Source organism: Chionomys nivalis, chromosome 5, assembly GCF_950005125.1.
Source record: "Chionomys nivalis chromosome 5, mChiNiv1.1, whole genome shotgun sequence".
Lineage (NCBI taxonomy): Eukaryota > Metazoa > Chordata > Mammalia > Rodentia > Cricetidae > Chionomys > Chionomys nivalis.
The window spans coordinates 78,573,012-78,592,478 of NC_080090.1; the positions used below are offsets into that span (position 1 = coordinate 78,573,012).

A 19,467-nucleotide genomic window follows, 5' to 3' on the forward strand; every position below is an offset into this window, starting at 1 on the left:
ACTTCTTTTTCTGATAATTTACAAATTTTATTAGAACTTTTTGCTTTGCTCTGTTTTATTGTTCTTGAGTGGTTTATGTCTTTGTCTATGTTGGATACTTTTTTCTGTATGTATAGTGTGCCAGTATATGCATCTGTTTGTGTGAGTGTGAGTGCACATATGTGACTGTATGTGAAGGCCAGCAGTCAATCTCAAATGTTTTTGCTTAGGAGTGGTCTCTCGGTGGATGGAGTTTTCCTGTGCTGCTGGCCACTCCCAATTAACCACTCAGAAACTTAATATTAGTTGAAAATGCTCATCCGTTATCTCAGGCTTGTTGATATCTAACTCTTATATTTTATATTAATTCATATTTCTTTTCTAAGCTTTGCTGTGTGGTTGGGTACCTTTTCTCACTAAGGGTATACCATCTTGCTTCTCTCTGTTTCTGCTCTAATTTCACCCTTCTTCCTCCCAGCATTCTCCATTTGGCTTTATCACCTAAACTTATCCAATTCAAATCGGCCAGTCAACTTGCTTATTAAGCCAGTCATAGCGACATATTCACACAGTACAAAGGAATTCCACAGCTTTCCACCTTGTTGTTGAAACACAGTCTCTCAAAAGGATTTGGAGATTTCTAATTGGGACAGTGAGGCCCACAAACACCCATCTCTCCCCTTCCTCGTTGATGGAATTGAAAGTGTGTGATTCCATATCCAGTGTTTTCTGTGAGTACTGGAGACCAATTCAGATTTTTATGTATGGAAAGCACATTGCCAACTGAGCCATTTCCCCAACTACTGTTTTTGCTACTAATCCTTTAAAAGTTAATGTAGTCACTAAATACTTTCTTCCTTACTGAGGACTGTCATCACATCGACTTTAATATAATCTGCCTTGCTGTTTTGGCTGTTAATTATCTTTAGTTTTGGTATCATAACAATTTTTCACTGACATTGTTATGAATTTTTTTCTTTAATATTTTAATGGTTTCAAACTTTACATTTAAATTGAGTATATTTTGAGGGGTTTTGGGGGAGTGATACAGGATAAGGACTCATTCATTTTCATCTTTTGTGCATGTCCAGTTTCTATGCTATATTAGAAGAAGTTTGTACATTATTTTTTGTGTTCAAGATAACTTTTTTGAAAATGACTTGATGAGGATCCACTTGTTTTTTTCTGGAATTTTCATGTTGCTCCATGGCTCTTGTGCTGTTCTGTTTTGATTACCACAACTTTGTAATACAATTTAAAATCAAGAAGTATGGTTTTTCCAGATTTATTCCTCTTGCTCAAAACTTTTGTAGCTCTTCAGGACATTTGTTGACAGGATGTGAATTATAAGACTAGATTTTCTGTGATTGTTAAGTTAGCCATTAGAAGTCAACGTGGAATGTTCAGAATCTAAAGATGACTTTGGGTACTGAAATCACCTATTGCTGAATGTTGTCTGCATTTTCATGCATTTGTGATATCCTTTCATTGATATTTTTGGCACTCATTATATAAATTCTTTACTCATCTCATTGAATAAATTCATTCAATTGCATTTGGAATGCTAGAAAAAATAGAAAAGTTTTCTTAGGCTTATGTTTAGATAATTTATTATTTAATATAACTAACATTTATGTGTAGATTTTGTACCCCAAATTCACAGAAGTCTTTATTACATTTTTTGGGGTGACATGCCTTTTGTTTTTTGTAAGATCTTGATAAGACAGAGACAGTTTTACTTTTACATATCCATTTTGTGTAGCTTTAATTTCTTTCTCTTGCTTAACTGTATTGAGCAGTATGTCCAGTGCTGTCTTATAGAGCACGATGGAGGTGGGGCTTGTTATCTTGTTTCTAGTGTTGGAGAAAAAATTTACAGCTTTTTCACAACTGGATGTGATTTTGCAGCTGCCTAGTGATGTGTGACCCTATTGAATTCAAGTATATGTTGATTTTTTTTTAACTTATTGGCTTTATTGACAATTGTCTCAGTGACTTTCATATTGTTAATCCCATAACAAGTTTATAGATGGTTTTCCCTCTTCAGTACATACCACTTCAGGGCTGTACTCCTTCCATATTTTCTCCCACCTCATTAAATTAGAATCAATTTAAAACCTCAAATATACAAAATATATACCCTTAGTTAGACTAAATTTTGTTGCCATAGGCGATCATCAGATAGCATTGGACATTCCTTAGGGTTTAGGCTGATTAGGTTTCTAAAAGTTGATATTAAAAAGAAAAACCATATATATATTCTCTAGCTAAATGCCATTATTGAGAGTATAAATTAGGATCACCTTGCTTGACAGTGTTTTGAAAACTATTGAAATGCTCAGAAACTTGGACCCTGAATTTATATAAATAGCAACCTTATCCTCTGCCTGAGAACTGAGACCCTGAAAGAGCTTTAAGAGAACATGCTTTAGTTATGTGGCAACACAGGCTTCCTGATGTTGAAGCACAAAATCAAAGGCCTGGACATCTGATTATAGACTTCCTTGAACATCCAGAAACCTCCCTGGCAGAACAAAGCCTGTATTATTAATGGTAAGCCACAAAGGCTCACTAGGGCACACAGTGGCCTCACAATTATAGATTTCAAACTAAGGAGAAAAGGAGTAAGCTTCAAATTGAAACGTTTTCTTCATTCCCAATCCCAAATTCATCCTCTGAGAGGTTAAAAATATTTTTCTGGGTGTCTTCATTTTTGTTGAGGCATTCAGAGTAAAAACTGGGTGTTAGAGTTCATGTGAAATATCTAGCTGTAACCAATGTTGCAGTCATACGGACTTGAGGAGAACTGATCATAGCATTAACTATAACATCAGGCAGATAAATGGTCTTAAGTATATATTATATAACATTTCAGCCAGGAGTCATGAAGTGGAATGCATGACAATAGACTTGAAGTTGAAACAGAATAACTTAATAATTGATAACATTTAAATGCTTTTGATAATATGTAAATGATTGGATATTATGCAGCTATGATAGACTTTAAAGATCCTTTTGGAAAACTCTTATTTAACTACTAAATTCAGAACTTAAGACACGAAATAACATACAGTATATAGTAATATATGTAAATGTATATTATTTAATTATGCTATATAATATTTTACGTGCATTTGATATCTACTTAAATATATATTCATTGTCATAACATGTCCTATATAATTAAGATAACACTAAATAAAAAACAAATTAACAGCAATATTTTGTGATAGAATTTTGAGCAAAAATACCTTTCTATTATATATTTTTATTGAACATTACAAAATCTTCTCAACCTTACATTGATTATCTAATAATAACATGTATTATATGAAGCCATATTATTCATGTGCAAGTAGTGGTGGCAATAAACCTCGTTTGAAGAATGTTCCTTTTAAATCAGCCTGTGATGATGGATATTAGATTCAATGATATTGAATAAATTATTCTCACAGATCAATTAAATGTCTGAATCTCACTTTATATTTAACTGAAAAAACTAGAACTGTATGTACAATTGAAGAACTTTTTATTAGCCTTAAGCTTTTATACTTCTATTAAAATCAGAGTATTCCCACTCAGTTTCAGCTAATTCTTCTGTCCTTTTGAATATGAAATCTGAAAACTTTTAAGACTTTTTTTACACTGAAAATGACTTACATTTTATAAATCATTTTTATAAGTTAAGAGCATGAAAAGGAGATTCTTGATTGGTTGCTTGCCCTTCTACCTGTGAGGATGCAAGGTGACAAGTCAGTACAAAAGAGCTGCAGATACCTTCAATGAGGGATGCATCGTTGGCCAGATTAGTGAAGGAGAATTGATGTGATTAAGGTTGGGAATCATTCAAATGGAAAATTCATATATTTATTACTTTATCATGAAGTTATTTGAATTGACTTGAAAATGAGAGTCAGACTAAGACAGAGATAAAGACTGTAATGACAGAACTGTAGCACATAGGAAGGACTCTAAGGAAAAGCAGGACACAAAGCAAGCCAGTAAACAGCGACAGTGTGATGACTCTCATTTATCATCTAAGACGGAAGAGTTATGAGCATATGACAATCTAAAATTAAAATCTGGAAAGTATAATATTGTTTTCAATAAAATCATTTTCTTACACTTCTTTTATCTCCTCTGGACCTAATTCTTCTAGGATGGGTAGGCACTCAAGTACAACATATATCGCCCAGTCAGGAACATGACAAAATGAAAGATGAGTTTGCAGGAGTATGTGTGTTGCCTTTGCTATGAGTGTTCATTCATTCATTTCAAGTTCACTGTTTGAGGGCAGAGCATCTGTGGGGTAAATCCCTGTGTGTCCATTCTTCCTTGCACAATATGGAATGGTATGCCTTCTTGCTAAAGTAATTTGTACTGTATTATGGATGATAACACGAAATGCAAATAAAGAAAATCTGTCTGAAAGTGGAATGGCCCTGGATTCTCAAGGGACAGTGGGCAATTAGTTTAATTTACTTAACATTAGCAGTATATACAAATTTGGTGGCTCTCCAACTGCAGTTCAAAAGGTTGCTGAGACGATTTTCTTCTCTCTTTCTTTTGATATGAAAGAGAAATAAAGAGGATCCTGAGATGTCTTGGACAGAATTGTAATCTGAGAAAGCAGAATTCAAAGCTACTAGGCTTTAGTGCATATCCTTTCCCAGTAATGGTCTTTCTGGTGTTTAATAGTAGAATCTCTAACATCTAGCTTGCTGGGCTGCAACTTGGACTGAATTCAGTGATGGCCTAGAATTAATAGACTAGAACTCATGAACTGCCCAGACAACCTGGACAGCATGATTAATTAAATCTGTGTTGTTTCATAATTAATTCCTGACAAAAAACAATACACTTAAGACAGGAGTGGTAGATTAATGAATAAGAGCAATTACTCCACAAGTATGAGGAGCTGTGTTCTAGTCCCTGACTCTACTATAAGAGGCTGGGCAAGAACACATGCTCTGGTAAGACTTGTCCTTGGAGGAAAAAAAAAAATGAAATGGCTCCCTAGAGCTCAAGCCGGAATAGGTGATACAGTGAGGCTTATGTTCAGTGGTGCAGCCTGTGTCTAGGAACTAGGTGAAGAGTGATAAAGACATGTGACATTTTGTTCCAGCCTCTATGTACACATGAGTGCACATAGCTGAACATACACAAGTAACAACGTGTATGCAACACAAACTCCGCTATCCACTGATACACACATTCACAGGCACATGCACGCAAACACAAACCCCATGTACTTTTATGACATTGTGACTGCCACACATTGATACTTCTGTATTGCTTTCTTTCATCTTACCTAATTTGTTTCAAATACTCGTTTTCATAATTCATCCCTAGATATTTATTTATAACTTCCACAAATGCATAACTTTTTCATTTCTCTGAGGCATTTAACTGTGCTATTAACTAGACACATTTATTGCAATCTGAAGATTCAATGATCTGTAGTGAAGAAAATTTAATAGATTTCTGAATTAGTGTCACCTTTATATCATTTAGCACAGCAAGGACGGCTCCGGCTTCCTCATCAACCTCATCGACTCTCCAGGCCACATCGACTTCTCCTCGGAGGTGACAGCTGCCCTGCATGTCACCGATGGAGCTCTGGTGGTGGTGAACTGCATGTCTGGCGTCTGTGTGCACAACAAGACGGTGCTGCGGCAGGCCATTGCCGAGGGCATCAAGGCTGTGTAGATGATGATGAAGATGGATCGTGCTCTGTTTGAGCTGCAGTTGGAGCCTGAAGAGCTGTACCAGACCTTCCAGCGCATCGTGGAGAATGTCAACGTCATCATCTCCACCTATGGCGAGAACGAGAGTGGGCCCATGGGCAATATCATGATCAACCCCGTGCTGGGCACCGTGGGCTTCGGCTCTGGCTTGCATGACTGGGCCTTCACTTTGAAGCAGTTCGCAGAGATGTATGTAAATTTGCAGCCAAGGGTGAGAGCCAACTGGGGCCAGCCGAACAGGCCAAGAAAGTGGAGGATATGATGAAGAAACTGTGGGGAGACGAGTATTTTGATCCAGCCAATGGCAAATTTAGCAAGTCTGCAAACAGCCCTGATGGGAAGAAGCTGCCTCGCACCTTTTGCCAGCTCATTCTGGACCCAATCTTTAAGGTGTTCGATGTCATCATGAACTTCAGAAAGGAGGAGACGGCCAAGTTGATCGAGAAGCTGGACATCAATCTGGACAGCAAGGACAAGGACAAGGAGGGCTAGCCGCTGCTCAAAGCTGTGATGCAGCGCTGGTTGCCTGCAGGGGACGCCCTGCTGCAGATGATCACCAGCCACCTGCCGTCCAGTCACCGCGCAGAAGTACCGCTGTGAGCTGCTCTACAAGGGGCCATCTGATGACAAGGCCGCCATGGGCACTAAAAGCTGCGACCCCAAGGGCCCTCTCATGATGTCCATTTCCAAGAGGGTGTCAACCTCCGACAAAGGCTGCTTCTATGCCTTTGGTAGAGTGTTCTCTGGGGTGGTGTCGACGGGCCTCAAGGTCTGCACCATGGGCCCCAACTACACACCTGGGAAGAAGGAGGACCTGTACTTAAAGCCCATCCAGAGAACCATACTGATGATGGGGCGCTAGGTGGAGCCCATCGAGGACGTGCCCTGTGGGAACTTTGTGGGGCTGGTCGGTGTGGACCAGTTCCTGGTGAAGACTGGGACAATCGCCACCTTTGAGCAGGCACACAACATACGTGTGATGAAGTTCAGCATCAGCCCTGTCGTCAGAGAGACCGTGGAGGCCAAGAACCCTGCCGACCTGCCCAAGCTGGTGGAGGGGCAGAAGCGACTCGCCAAGTCCGACCCCATGGTGCAGTGCATCATCGAGGAGTCTGGGGAGCACATCATTGCCGGAGCAGGAGAGTTGCACCTGGAGATCTGCCTCAAGGACTTGGAAAAAGACCATGCCTGCATCCCCATCAAGAATTCCGACCCCGTTGTCTCATACCGGGAGAGGGTGAGCGAGGAGTCGAATGGGCTGTGCCTGTCCAAGACCCCCAACAAGCACAACCGCCTGTACATGAAGGCCCGGCCCTTCCCTGATGGCCTGGATGAGGACATCGACAAGGAGGAAGTCTCTGCTCGCCAGGAGCTCAAGACTCGGGCATGCTTCCTGGCTGAGAAGTACAAGTGGGATGTCGCCGAAGCCCGCAAGATCTGGTACTTCGGGCCTGACGGCACCGGCCCCAACATCCTGACAGACATCACCAAGGGTGTGCAGTACCTGAATGAGATCAAGGACAGCGAGGTGGCTGGGTTCCAGTAGGCCACTAAGGAGGGCGCTCTCTGTGAGGAGAACATGCGTGATGTGTGATTCGATGTTCATGACATGACTCTGCATGCTGATGCCATCCACCCAGGTGATGGCCAGATCATCCCCACAGCCTGGCGTTGCCTCTATGCCAGTGTGTTGACCACACAGCCCTGCCTCATGGAGCCTATCTACCTTGTGGAGATCCAGTGTCCTGAGCAAGTTGTGGGTGGCATCTATGGTGTCCTGAACAGGAAGCATGGTCATATGTTTGAGGAGTCCCAGGTGGCTGGCACCCCCATGTTCGTGGTCAAGTCCTACTTGCCTATCAATGAGTCTTTTGGTTTCACAACCGATTTGAGCTCCAACATCGGTGGCCAGGCCTTCCCCCAGATCCTGCCTGGGGACCCCTTTGACAACAGCAGCCGCCCGTGCCAAGTAGTCGCTGAGATCCGCAAGCGCAAAGGCCTAAAGGAGGGCATCCCGGCGCTGGGCAACTTTCTGGACACTGCACGGTGCCCGCCCATCAGAAGATACCTTGAGGCTGTCCCGTAGTGCTGCTCCGGAGATTGTGTGGCCATCTGCCATAGCCGTATGCTAACACGTGGATTCTATTTATTTTGGAAATCCAAGGCAGCAGAGTCCCCTCTGCAGGCTGGACTGGTGGGTCATGGGGTAGGCGGGACACCACGCTATCATTCTCAGAAATGCTCAGATGTCAAAAGTCTATAAATAAACACATTCAGAGGAAAAAACAAACAAACAGCTTGATATTCTTGTCACATAGATCTTTTATTTACTTGGAGAGATACTTCAAGATGTATTATATCGCGTGTGACTATAATGAAACGTGTTGTTTCCTTGATTTCTTTCTCAGTCCTTTTATCATCTGTATTTAAGAGGGCTATTGAGCTGTTGATTTCTTTTTCTTTCTTTCTTTCTTTCTTTCTTTCTTTCTTTCTTTCTTTCTTTCTTTCTTTCTTTCTTTCTTTCTTTTTTTTATTTTGTACCCAGCCACTTCACTAAAGGTGTTTATCAACTTCAGGATTTTTCATGATAGAAATTTTGGTGTTGTTTATGGTTACTATGTCATCTGTAAATAGGGAAATTTCAACTTCTTCTTTTCTAATTTGTATCCCCTTGAAATCCTTTTATTATCTTACTGCTTTAGATGAAATTTTGAGTAGTATATTGAATAGATATTGAGAGAGCTGACAGACTTGTCGTGTTCTTGATTCTAGTGAAATTGCTTTGAATTTCTCTACATTAAATATGATGTTGGCAATAGGATTACTCTATATTTCTTTTATTGTGTTCAGGTATGTCCTTGTATCCCTGATCTCATCAAAAATTTTATTATGGAGGGTTGTTGAGTTTTGTCAGAGGCATTTTCAGCAACTAACTAGATGATCATGCGGGCTTTTCTTTCAATTTGTTTCTGTGGCGAATTACATTGACAGATTTTCATATGCTGAATAATCCCCACATCTCTGGAATAAAGCCCACTTGATCATGGTGGATGATCTTTTGGATGTGTTCATGGATTTGGTTTGTCAGTATTTTATTGATTATTTTTGTATCAATACTAATGAACAAAATTGGTTTGTAATTCTTTTTCTTTGTTGATTTGTGCAGTTTGGAGTACTTGGATAACTGTGGCCTCATAAAACGAATTTAGTAATGTCACTTATATTTCTATTTTGTGGAATAATTTGAGAAGTATGTTGTGAGATATCCTCTTTATGCTGTGAATATATTTTATTAAAATTGCTTAATAAAAAAGCTGCTTTGGCCTAGGACAGAGTAGAATAGGGCTAGATGTGGAAAACTAAACTGAATTCAGGGAGAAAAAATGGCAGAATCACAGAGACACCATGTAACTGTCAAAAGAGAAAGAGGCTAGAACCTTACAGTCTCTAGCCACAGCCTCATGACAAAACACAGACTAATAGAACTGGGTCCATTTAAGATATAAGAGCTAGCTAGGAATATGCCTGAGCTATTGTCCAAACAATGCCGTATGTAATTAATAAAGTTTTTGTGTGAATAATTCTATTTCTTAGATGTTATAGGTCTATTTATCTGATAATGGTTTAACTTTGATTGTGGTATCTGCCAAGAAACATGTCTAATTCTTTTAGATTTTCCAGTTTTGTGGAGGACTGGATTGTGAAATATGACAATGATTCTCTGTATTTCCTCAGTGTTATGTCCCCCTTTTTGTTTCTGATTTTGTTAATTTAGAGATTCTCTTCCTGCCGGGCGATGGTGGCGCACGCCTTTAATCCCAGCACTCGGGAGGCAGAGGCAGGCGGATCTCTGTGAGTTCGAGACCAGCCTGGTCTACGGAGCTAGTTCCAGGACAGGCTCCAAAGCCACAGAGAAACCCTGTCTCAAAAAACCAAAAAAAAAAAAAAAGAAAAGAAAAAAAATAGAGATTCTCTTCCTTTATTTTATTTAGTTTGGATAAGTGTTTGTCAATCTTGCTAATTTTCTCAAAAAAAACCACAACTCTTTGTTTCATTGATTTTTTTGTATTATCCTCTTGGTTGCTGTTTTATTGATTTCAGCACTCAGTTTGATTATTTACTACCATCTGTGCCTCTTGGGTGTATTTGGTTCTTTGTGTTCTAGAGCTTTCAGGTGTGCTGTTAAGTCACTAGTATGAACTTTCTCCACATTTTTTATGAAGGTACTGAGTGCAACAAACTTTCCTTTTAAAACTGTTTTAATTGTGTCCTATAAGTTTGGGTATATTTTTATTGAATCTTATGAAGTCTTTAATTTCTTTCCTTATTTATTCCTTGTCGTAGTGGTAACAATTGAGAGTTCTTCCGTTTCCATGAATTTGTAAGTTTTCTATGGTTTGTGTTGTTGTTGAACTCCAACATTAATCCATGATGACCTGATAAGATGCAGAGGGTTATTCTAATTTATTTGTATCTGTTAAGACTTGATTTGTTGTCAGGGACCTTGAGAATTATAGCCAGTAACAGCTAGTGTTCAGATGTCAACATACCAGAGGAATGGTTATCTGATGAAGGTTAATCCTATCTAGACAAGCTGTGCATGACCATAGACCCTGAAAACTGTTGCTCACTTTTGCTAAAGCAGCTTGTTGTCTCTGCAATACCTGAACTGTAGTGTGTAATATCATGTTACATGTTTATGTAATCTCATGATTGCATCTCAATCTTATAGGTACATATTTTTGTGGGTGATCAGGAAGATGACTTTTCATTTTGCTGTATAATTTCAATATTTATGATTGTTTTATAATTGGTTCTATTTGTCCCACAAGAACTGTTGATACTTAAAGCTTGCCTTATTCTTTTGCTTATTAGGTGACTTCCCCCACTCAGTGGGACCCCCAGTGAGAAAATTTATTCATACAGTCAAAAATCGTGGTTCCAATAGTCTAATCTCTGTTCCATTCCATGAGATAAACTTAGAAGCCAGCTCCCTGCAATGATCTCTTATTTGGCAGGGCATTTTGGTCAGGAGAAGAGTCTTTCAAATAAATCACATTTAGGACCTTCAGACATAGGACTATGGCACATCTGAGCTTGTTTGATTTATAGTCCTTCCTGATACAGAGACTGAGGGTCCCAAATTCACCTGCAGCCAACTTGGGAAACTGTTAACTTCAATTTACCCTCTGAACTAACCATAAAAAATATAAATTACCTACACCTTCCTTCCCTTCAGTTTATTGATACAGATTTTAACCTAGAGATGTAGTATCATGCACAAATTCCCCTTTCCCTTTCTTACAATGTAAACCCTCTTAAAATCAGCTCCTTTACCTCTTAGTACTGGCCTAGTGTCTTTCTAGCCTTGCATCCCTGGAGCCATGAAGATGCTGACAGTGTCACTAGGGCAGCCATTATTTGCTTTTTGATCCTGAGAAATCAATCTCTGTAACTTTTCTATTACCAGAGAATGACTGGTGTGTTTGTGTGTGTGTGTGTGTGTGTGTGTGTGTGTGTGTTGGAAACTTTTCAGCACAGGAGAAGAATAAAGAACATGATTTGAACAGCACATGTGTGTGAAATCATTGTATACTTCCTAGACTAGCAGTTTTCCAAGTTTTTATGCAATGTTGTGATAACCTGACCCTGTGAGGTAGCATATGATCGGTTTTGGAGAGGGTTGCATGAGGTGCTCTGCCAAGAAGAAGGTATATTCTATGGTTTTTAGGTGAAATGTTCTGTAGATATATCTTAGGACCATTAGCATAATAACATATGTTCTGTTATTTCTCTGTTTAGTTTCTATATGAGTGATGGGTGATAATCTTTTTGGTTTTGATTTGTTTTGTTTTTTCAATACAGTTTTTCTGTAGCTTTGGGTCCTGTCCTGGAACTACCTCTTGTAGATTAGGATGACCTCAAACTCACAGTAATCTGCCTGCCTCTGCCTCCCAAGTGCTTGGATTAAAAGTGTTTGCCACCACCACCTGGCTAGTCTTTTATTATAGTCAGAACTCCTTAAAATTTAAATCCTTGTCAGTTGGTACATTGTGACAATGTTACTAGGGAACATTTGGAGATAGCAAGAGTGGCGTGGAAGAAAGAATGGAGAAAGAACAAAAGATGATAGTTGACTTAATTGGGTAACTACCAGTTTTTTCATACAATTGGAATTTAACAAAGGCTTCTCCCATTATAAACTAGAATTGCCAGAGCTTAACTAAACCACAAGATCTGCTAAGATATTAATTTGAGTAGACATTGTTACTTTTACTTACATGAGCCTTTCACAGTTTCTACAGTAGTAGCCCTGAGATTAATACCATATTAAAATATGTGTGAATGACTACACACTGGTGTGTATGGCAGGGAGAGTTTATCCAAATGTTATTTTCTGGAAAATGAATAAATTATCTGAAATGTTTAAGCTACAACACAACTTGTCATTGGAATCACTATTTAAATAGTTCTGAACATCAAAAATAAAAAGTGTTTTTTTTTTTTTTCTATCATATTCTCCCCCATACTTCACATAGTAACTTGAAACCCATGGCTGTTTTGTCAGTATTTGACCTATCTTCCCAATAAACTGAAACAAAGAAAATATAAACAAATGAAAATCATGCATAAATATTTCTAGAAATTTTAAGATTTTGAGTATTATGTTTGTATTTCATGGAAGTAATAATTTATAAACATTTCATTTTATGTGTTGCTAGACAAAGATATTAAGCTTTTTCTCATTTATATTTATTTATTGATCTCTCTCTCTTTCTCTCTATCTCTCTCTGTGTATGTGTTTACATGCTCCACTATACATGCGGATTACTTTGGAAAATTTTTGAAACTGAGATTCCTGCACTCACCATGTGGGATCCAGCTATTAAACTTTGGCTACCAGTCCTATCTAAAAATACCCTCACTTATTAAGCCACCTCAGCATCCATGTGCATTCCTTATTTATAATTACTCTACTAAGATAATTTCTTATTTGTAAATGCTCAATTTGTTAATGTATACTGTTTAAAAACATGAAAACACAAATAATTCCTACAATGAGTTTCATATATTTCTTTAAGTTTCAAAGGTTCCTACATATATTTTTCCATATCTTTGCAGAGAGCAAAAAGAATTAGAAGATAGAAATAATCAATAAGTCCAGACAAGTTATGGATCAATGGTGTCTCACGTTTGTGCTCAGAAAAAAATCTTAATTGGGTCTATTCTCACTTCTACTACTCTTAAAATATGTTTTTCTCTTCAAAGGTCCATCCTTCTGTGTGCACGAGAATGTGGAGAAATTGCACATCAAATTGCTTTATCATTGAAAATGGTTAATGACTTAAAATATCCACAAATTTGTATATTTTCTCATCAGTAAAGGAAGAACACCAACTAATTCTAAAGGAATAATTGAGAACATAAGTGTGAGATGCGGACCTGAGCTGAATTTTTTTTCTTCAAGATTCTGCCTTAGTAAATTATGTAGGAGAATTTAATACCCATATCCATTTTTTTTGGGGGGGAGGAGTAAATTTATGTTACATGAAGTGAACATCAGACATATCTAGACATTAAAATTTTAAAAATGGATAGCTTTGAACAGAACAACAGTGATGTCTGATTATGTTAAAGTTAAAGCCTTCCTTTTTGTTTAAACAGAAAAAGAGGAAATGATGTAGGCGGGTCTTCTATCTATCTGTTGCTTTCATTGGTTAATTAATAAAGAAAACTGCTCGGCCTGATAGACCAGCCCTTAGGTGGGTGGAGTAGACAGAACAGAATGCTGGGAGAAAGAAAGCAGCAGAGTCAGGCAGACACCATGATTCTCTGACCCAAGACAGACACAGGTTAAGATCTTTTCCGGTAAGCCACCACCTCATGGTGCTACACAGATTACTAAATTTGGGTTAAAGCAAGATGTGAGAATTAGCCAATAAGAGGCTGGAACTAATGGGCCAGGCAGTGTTTAAATGAATACAGTTTCTGTGTAATAATTCTGGGGCTAAGCTAGCCATATGGGAGCTGGGCGGAACGAAAAGCAGGCCTGCTCGCCTTCTCACTACAAAGTTTCAACTGAGAATTAGTACAGAAATATTTTATTATCGTTTTTGATACCTCTTTTCCCTAATACTATTAGTATTACTTTGTAATAGAGGTGACAAAATACCACTGAAACAGTAATGTTTAATTAAAGTAAATTAGTTTTCTTTTTCCTCCACTTCTTACGTTTCTTAGCCTTAATTATTGTTATAATTCTAAAATTATGTATGATTAATAATAGATACACAAACTATACAAAAGGGCTATAAAAGTATTAGTATCCAAACAAAGTCTGTTATGACATTTCCAGGAGACCCATTGCCCTCTTCACAAGAGCCAAGAAAATCTGAAAATCATGGGAAATAATAAGAGTTTTACAATATTTATCTTTCTAACCAGATAATTATAGAAAATATTATTATTACTACTAATGATAAGTGTCTGGAATTTATCCAGACATTCATTGACTATTGACATAGTTCTGAAGGGATAAGTCTAAAAAAAAGTAGTAAAATTTGAAATTCAACAAAAATGGCCATTTCTTAGGCTAAAAAGAAAATTTAAAAAAAAACAACTAAAATAAGACCACTAAGTAGAATGTGTGGCACTATAGAATACAAGAGAGGTCCAAGCCCCATTGAAAACCAATTTTCAGAGAGTAAGGAGGTAAGGAACAGCCAGCAGAAGAAATTAAAAGTTAGTATTCAAGGAGGCAAGAGAAGCAAGATTCTACTGCTCTATCCCCAAGACAATGAATCTCTCACAATGGGGTATGTACTGACATGCTCTAATAAGATCATCGATGACCTCTGAACAGCTAAGGTGTCCAGTCAGTTCTTCATTCTCATTGACTTTGAAATGCCAGTAGCAATTGTCATAATTAATATTTACTTTTCTAGAGACGGGTTCTGCTCAGTCTCCAGGAATAAGACAGTTTAGTGCTGGGGAAGAAAACTGGGAAAATATGTGTCTGCAAAGGTATTGTTTATTTTAGCAAAACTGAGTATATAGCCCTGGTTTAATTCCTAGAGTTCCACAAATGTTTGGTCAAATTTCTTTTTCTGTTTTCAGACTACAGGCTTAGTGATATTTATCAATCACATGTTCAAGGAAAATAACATTAAGAATGCATCTATTATATAGGAATACAGAGAATGTCCAACTAATATGAATCAATCCAGAAAAGAAAAACAAAAAGAAGGAAACTACATGCTTTGTAGTTAATCTTCTTTTACCCAAATGGCAGAAATGTCAACATGAATCACATCAAATATATGTGTTGCACTGGCCCCATTGTATAAGGATAGGCACTGACAGAACTCAGAGTCTCCTAAAAAAATGACACTTTTTAAGGTCTGGAATGAATGATACAAGCAAATAGACTGGAGTTAGGTAAATAATGACAAACATCAGAACTCTGAGCAGAAAGGTAAGTGTTGAGAAGTCAGTTATGATGTTTAGCCTATGAGTCTTAATGAGTAAACCATTTAACCTGGATGATAACCTAATGTTTGAAGACTAACTGCATCCTGAAGCGAAAATCTAATTTTTGTTTTGCTAATATCTATTGTTGTGCAGGCAAAAAAGAAAAGCAAAAACCCAATCATTTTGCAGAGTTACTTAGGTCAGAGACAGCAAACAATGCTTGAGTTGGCCTTTATTACTAGAAGCATGGGGAAATGTTTTAGTGACTGTTCTATTGCTGGGGAGAGATACCAAGACCAAGGCGATATAGAGAAGAAAGCATTTAATTGGGCGATTGCTTACCATTTCATAGGGCTAGTCTATTACTGTGACCTGAAGCATGGTAGCAGGTTGAAAGGCATGGTCTGAGAGCTAAAATCCTGATCTACAGACAGATGGCTGAGAGAAAGGAACTAGACTTGGCATGGACTTTTGAAATCTCAACACCCATCCTCAGTGACAAACCTATTCCAAGTTCACATTTACTAATCCTTCTTAAATCATTCCACCAACCCATGACCAAGCATTTAAATATATGAACTTATGAGCATCATTGTCATTCACATCATCGTAAGGAAGTATCCTAAGTTTGGTCTTTCATTACTAGTTTGGCTTTTCTTCAGTCTCACAGGAGAGGTAAACCTGCACTGTAGTCTGTGAAGATGTAACCCACACTGCTCTGCACTGGTGTTACTTTCTGAAGTAGATTTCCAGATGTTAACTGTTCTAGTCTCCATTTGTGATTCTCTTTTTCCTTTTTCTATGTGCAAGTGTTCAACCATTTTAGGAAACATAAATTATGTAACTACACATAAAAACTCAAAGTAATGTGTTTGTGCAGTATAACATTGTCAGATAGTATGAAAACAACTGTGATTAGATTCCATGGGTCATTTCTAACTTAGAAGCCAAGAGATACAAATAAATAAAAACCTAATTGTTAATTTCAGAATTTCAACGCTGGTTGCATGCATTGTTTTAGTAATATCAAAGAGTCCATATAAGTCTATAAGTGGTAAAGTTAATGTTCTTCACTAAAATAGATTATATTTCATTTGAAGGAGGCTTACTGCATTAAATAACTTTGTTTTACTACCTGTTTAATACCTGTTTGAAGAGTTCCTAAAACTTTTTCAAGCATGGAATTGTACAGTTTTAAAGTAGTATCTACGTGTCTGCTGCTTTTTACTTAGAACTGTCCATTTTGGTTTGTTCTAAGCTATCAAATGAGAAAGTTTCTATCAAAGATAGTTTAAAGTTTTTCTCTGATGGTTAAATATTTGAACTTAGCTTTTGTGCTAGTGACATTTCTGTTGCTGTGATAAAATAGCCTAACAAAAACAATTTAAGGGAAAAGGGCTTCTTTAACTTATAATTCCAGGTTACAATACATTATAGTTAGAAGTCCCAGTAGGAAGAACTCAAAGCAGCCAGTCATATCATATCCAAAGTCCATAGCAGAGAGAAATAAATGTTTGCTTAACTTCATACTTTCTCTTTTTTTAATATAATATTCAGAATCTGCTGTCTAGAGAGTGTAGCACAGTGAACTGAATCTTCCCAGGTCAAATAAAAATTAAGGCAATACCCTACTGAATCACAGTTTTGCAGGTAAATCTCGATTGGGTCAAACTAAAAATTAATACTAACAATCATACTCTTTTATTGAACAAAATTATATAAAATTATTAATATTTGAAGGGCCAAAATAATCTCCATTACAGAAAGAATAATTTATGAAGTATTTAACCATTGACAAAATTATTGACTACTATCCAATTTGCAAGAATATCTAACAAAATTTCCTCTTACAAATACAAATAATAAAGTTAATTCAATCCCATACTTTGAAAAAAGCTTCTCATAGTATTTTCAAGTATATTTGCATTGTTTATGAAGCATATATAAAGAATAATTGAATGTAAATTAAATAAATGTATATAAGAAGATCTTTCATAAGCATAAAACAGCTGAATGTGTTGTATACAATATTATAACTATGTTAAAAGTCCATAAGTCCAAAGTGTTTGACTACATATCATATGTTCCCTGCCTCCTTTACAAGATCCATTTCTGTGTCAGATTAAGTATCAACTTTACTCTTATAAACTTTCTCTCTCTGGCTCTTTTGGTGGAGACAGAAAAAATAATCTTTCTGAGGAGAATGTACATAAAATCTAAAATTCTGCTTATATTTCTGAGATATTTATTTACATGACATTTGAAAAGTCATTAATTGATTGAATCCATCAACCAGTAAGAGAACCAAATGGTTTTTAAGGTACAACAGTGATCTGAAGTATTTTGGTAGTATTCAATGTAAAATGAATATGAACGTAGCAGTAAATTTAATTCCATGTTTGAGGCAAATCATGGGAAAATTATTCAAAGATATTTGTCTTATGACAAAGAATCATTAATGACTTAGAAAGGAACATTGTATGTAGAGCTGTACTGAACACTCATATTTCAGAACTAACAAGAAATGGTTGATATAAACAAGAATAACTGTCAGACAGATTGGTTTGGCTGTCTGGACATAGGTAATGGAGCCAGGCCTATTTTGGGAGAAGAAATATGGGAAAGATCTGTGGATCTTTATCTTAAACAATTCAGCTATACTAGAAGTGCAGGAGAATGAATAGTCTTTCATATAAGAGAAATATTTTCTGGTATGGCAAACTACTAATAAATTCTCATTTTCCAAGTGTGTCCAATGTAATACCTGTTTGAAGACTTTCTACAACTATGTTAGGTGTCCCCAACTTCATTTAGACTTCATAAATTGCTAGAAAGGCCCACAAGATGTGAAAAATAATATAAATAGATGAAGGAAAAGAAGAATTTTATTATAAAGAATAGAGAAATGTGACATCAACTAAATACATACTATGGTAAAGACTATGAGGACGTTTCGATATTGCTATATAAACAGTTATAAATATAGATGCCAGTCTAGACAATAAACCTGAGATAATAATAACACATATATTTACTGATGAGAACAATGTAGTGACTAGTGAAAAATCAACAGAAGAAATGTATATGGGTAGATATGAGACAGGGCATCAAGAAAAAACAGTCTAAAATTCTAGAGCACAGAGAGTGTTTATAATCATTCAAAGAATAAAGATTATTTTTCAAGGATAAAATTAGAGGAAAGTAATAAAAGAAAAGAAAAATGGAGACAATTGAATTACTCGAATATCTATGCAAATAGAGTATATCAAAAGGTTCGATTTTAACATTTCTCAGTTATATAGGACACAGAACTGCCAGTCACACTTGAGGATGAAGTAGAAGATATTGGAAAACTGAAAAAGTACTCTGAAGCAACCCTTTATAAAAAAAAGTAGAGCCGGGCATTGGTGGCACACGCCTTTAATCCCAACACTCAGGAGGCAGAGGCAGGCAGATCTCTGTGAGTTCGAGGCCAGCTTGGTCTACAAAGGGAGTTCCAGGACAGGCTCCAAAGCTACAGAGAAACCCTGTCTCAAAAAAAACCCCAATAAATAAATAAATAAATAAATAGAAAAGTAGATGAGGGATAATTAATGTATGGGTCTTTCCCAAAACAGTAAAACACACTTTGAAATGTCAGATTAAGTATTAAAAGTGTACTATTCCAACAGACATTCTAAACTGGATAATTTCTAGAGTAGTTAAAAAACAAAAAACAAAAGCATTACACCATACAATTCTAGTGAGCTTAAGAAACCAAATTTATTTCCCATTCACTTCATGACTTTGATTTTCAGGTAGAAAAGGAGTGTGTAGGTGTGCTCCATTTGACATGATCTCTTTAGAAACAAATATACCGGTTTGTTTTTTTTACAGGAGAGGATGGAAAAACAGATTACTGATATGTTCAGGATTTTATATTTCCATCTAGGAAAGGTAATAATCAAAATTCTGCATGTCGTGAATTGATCACAAGGAAGCTCAAAAATACAGAAGAACATGTAACACATGGAAATTAAAGGATCTCTCTTCTGTGATGCATACAGACACATATGAGACACAAGCTAAGAAACTATTAGTAAAGATTAGTAACTATTATGTTATTAAAGAGAGAAGGATACTTTCACTTACACTAATGGAGTTAGGACAATGATCAAGTCTAATACTAGCCTTGAAAGAAAAGATAGATAGTTATAGTTTGTATCAATTACTATAACAAAATGACCAAGGATGATTAAGGAATGAAGAAAAATATTTATTTAGCTCATAG

General features: G+C 36.8%; 1 pseudogene; it reads left to right on the plus strand.

Moving 5' to 3' along the window:
* The first annotated feature begins 1,806 nt into the window (after positions 1-1,806).
* Positions 1,807-7,812, plus strand: LOC130874153 (elongation factor 2-like; annotated as a pseudogene).
* The last annotated feature ends 11,655 nt before the right edge of the window (positions 7,813-19,467 follow it).